Source organism: Protobothrops mucrosquamatus, unplaced genomic scaffold, assembly GCF_001527695.2.
Source record: "Protobothrops mucrosquamatus isolate PMUCROS unplaced genomic scaffold, P.Mucros_1.0 scaffold1623, whole genome shotgun sequence".
Lineage (NCBI taxonomy): Eukaryota > Metazoa > Chordata > Lepidosauria > Squamata > Viperidae > Protobothrops > Protobothrops mucrosquamatus.
Window position 1 is genome coordinate 22,371 of NW_015387784.1, and position 3,623 is coordinate 25,993.

Sequence of the window (3,623 nt, forward strand, 5' to 3'; positions counted from 1 at the left end):
CCAGCCTGTGTTCCCAACAGCTGAGTCTGAGGAATCTGAGGAGGAGGTGGAGGAGGCCTTTGAGGGGCCGTCAGGGTCAGAGGGAGGCTCTGATGAATTACAGGACTCACGGCTTGATGAAGAGCCTGGCCCCTCCAGTCGTGTTTCTGATGAAGCTCAGCTGTGTGAGGAGCATGAGTCAGATTCGGAAGGCTCACACTTGGATTTGCTAATTGATGCTCGCAGACGTTGTCAGGTAGCGAGAGAAAAACAACAGCAGTCAATGTGACAACTCCAAAGTAAAAGGAGAAGGCAATGAGAGGCAATGCCCTGGGATTGCTGTATAAAAAGGGGAGGTGTGGGCGGTGCTGGTTGCTGAAGGCAACCGTTTGCAAAGTGCTTCTTGGAATCCTGGTCTGTTCGTCTTGTTTGCAACGTGTTCCTGTGGACTATTTCCTTCCTTTGGACTTGAGTTTTGCTGTTTGTGTTTTGGACTTATTGACAGGTCTGTCACCCAAATAAAAGGGATTTTGTTTTGTTTTAAAGTCTCCAGCCTATTGTATCAGCAGGGGTTTGGTCCTTGTGCCTCTAACAAGGACGGCAATAGGCTGGGATAGAACACTTTCAGAGGGTTTCTTCAGTCCACTCAGACCGACCACCGTCTGGTCCGGGCTCCTGAAGTATCCCTCCTTCTTCGTTGCCCCTCCAGGGCAACTTTCTGACCCTTTAGGGTAGCCGGGCAGAACAAAATCGGGCTGGGAAGCCACAGCCCCGGCTTCTTCCACCTGTCTCATCGGACGCCAAACCAGAAGAGGGCCAGCATATCTTTCATGAGGGGCAGTGGATACATATTTTCCATGCACACTGCGTTCAAACCTCTATAGTACACGCAGAGACAAAGAGAGACACCTTTCTTTTCTCTGAATAGTGTGGGGGCGGCCACCTGGAGTCTGGCCGGCTGGATAAACCCACGGGCCAGGTTTTTATCAATGAACTGACGCAGTCCGTTCAACTCCCTGGGGGTCATGGAGTACAGTTTTGGTTTTGGTAGTTTAGCCCCTGGGATGATTTCAATGGCACAATCTGTGGGTCGATGTGGGGGCAGAGGCGTAGCGTGGGGGGTGCAGGGGGGGCCGGCCGCACCGGGCGCAACATCTGGGGGGGCGCGCTCGCACTCGCAGCTCTCTGCCCCTGCCTGGCTCACTCACTCTCTCTGCAGTGCTGGCTGTGCGAATCTGATCCGAGCCGCCGGGTCGCCGACGCCGCCCACTGTGGAGGGGGGCGCAAATTACTTGCCCCGGGTGCTGACAACCCACGCTACGCCACTGTGTGGGGGCAGCTCGTCTGAACTCCTTTTGCTGAAAACCTCAGCCAAATCCCAATATTCTCTGGGTATGGTTCACAGGGCTTCAATGCTTAAGGTAGCCACTATTTCCTGAATTTTTCCCTTTCCCGGCTGGCATCATTTGCTTGGCAAAGGGGTTTTCTCTTTGGGGAACTTCAAACATCCCATTCGCCAGTCTATTAATGGGTTCCATTTTTTCAGCCACGCTAACCCCAGGACAAGAGGCCATTCCATTCCAGGGGCCACAATGAAGGTTAGAGTCTCTGAGTGGCTTCCCATGGTTAGTCCCAGGGGTTCCATAGCTAACGTGGCTGGGACGCCCCCTGCGACAGACCCGTCAAGTTGGCAAAACGAAATGGGATTTTTTAACCTTCTCAGCCGGACCCCTAACTTCCTGACTAGAGCTGGGCTGACCAGGCATCAGGTGCACCCTGAATCTAAGAGGGCGGTTAAGGTCACCTTTCCTTCTCTGCCCGAAATCAACAGTTCTATGGGCATGGTCATTGGCGCAATCGGCCCTCTTACCAACGGGTCGTCGTTGTAGTCACTTTCTGGCCTTCTGGTGGGGTCGGAGTTCCACCCCCTGGCTTTGTTGTTGGACGGAACTCCATGACCTCTGAGCTCCTCAGGGCTGTATCTGGCATTGGTTTGGCTTGGTCGGCTTCCCTCCAGGCTGCCGTTCGCCTTTTTTGATCGGGGTTTTGCTGAAGCACTCTACGGCACGATGGCCTTCCTTGCCACACTTAAAACAGGCTGTTGAGTGTGGGGTCACAGCCGAGGCTTTAGTTGCTTCTCTTTTCTTCTCCGGCGGAGACCCTTTCCGCGCTTTACCAGAGCGGTATGGGTTGCGGTTCTGGTCGATCTCCACCTCCTCGGCCAGGAGGCACCAGTTTCCGTGGAGCCAGCTGCCCCTGCCGCAGCTTCAGTCATCCCCGACTCACTCCCACTGCTCTTGGTTTCTTCCAGTTGTTCCCTCCTTTTACTCTTGCGCTGACCGGATTTCGTCTTCAGGTTCTGAAAGGCTTCCACCGTGTATTGCACAGCTTGCTTCAGGATCTGGTCAGCCGATTCCTGCTCTCCTTCGGACTCGTCCTCCTCATCGGAGAGCAGTTCCATCTCCCGCTTCCAGCCCTTTCTCCAGCTGCCTCGGGTGAATGTTACTCGCTGGGTTTTTCCTTCCCACTCTTCTCTCTTTCCTACTCCGACCAACCATCTTGGTTTTGTGGAGCTTTCTGCTGTGACCATTTCCTCCATCCATCCAGAGCAGCTTTCTTCTGGGTGGTTCTTTGCAGCGGACTCTCGCCAGCATTCGGTCTCATCTTGCTCACTACCATGGAGGGACATGGTGTGCATGGTCCCCACAGTAGGGCAGTTCCTTCTACGGGTTGACCTTTTTGCAGATCTTGCTTAATGTAAGGTCTTGCTTCAGCTAGTCCTCCCAAGAAAGCAGAGCTCTTGAGACAGGAACTCAAAAGGAACTTTTATTGAGAGACAGTGACCGCAAGAAAGCAAAGCAAGATCTAGTATTTTCCCGCGCGAAACGTTACATTAAAGCATCCCTTACAGACCCCACCCCAATGGCCAAAAGTTCGCTTTGATTTCGTCCAATCCTCAGGTGCGAAGTTATGGGAACCAAATTGCTAAGTGCAGTTCCATTCTCAAGGTTTTGGTTCCTCTCGGCCTCTTGATCTCCCCTTGGCGCAGAGATAAGATAGATGGCCCAGGGCACATTCCTTCTTCCGTTTCCACCCCGTACCATCCCCCCTCCCAGCAGAATAGCAGAGCATCCTCCTCCCCCCTCCCAACAGAATGACAGACCCGAACAGAGAAAGAAAAGCCATAGAATAAATGAGGGTCTGACAGCATGATTATATACTTAAGCCTAACAAGATTCAAGGTCCAACTATGGCTAGTTAAGTTCAACTAAGTTTGGATTTTTTTTCACCCCTAACATTGTGAATTAATCTGTTTGGACTTTGACATTGAACCATTTACAGGTATTTTACCAACAAGGTACAAGAAATATGTGAAATTGTGGCAAAAAGAAGGTGGACACTTCAGGTTCTGGTGAGTTGTGGCTTAAACTCACTGTACCTGTGACATAATAATAATAATAATAATAATAATAATAATAATAATAATAATAATAATAATAATAATAATAATAATAATAATAATAATAATAATAATAATAATAATAATAATAATAATAATAATAATAAAGTTGGAAGGGACCTTGGAGGTCATCGAGTCCAACCCCCTGCTCAGGCAGGAACCCTACACCATTTCAGACAAATGG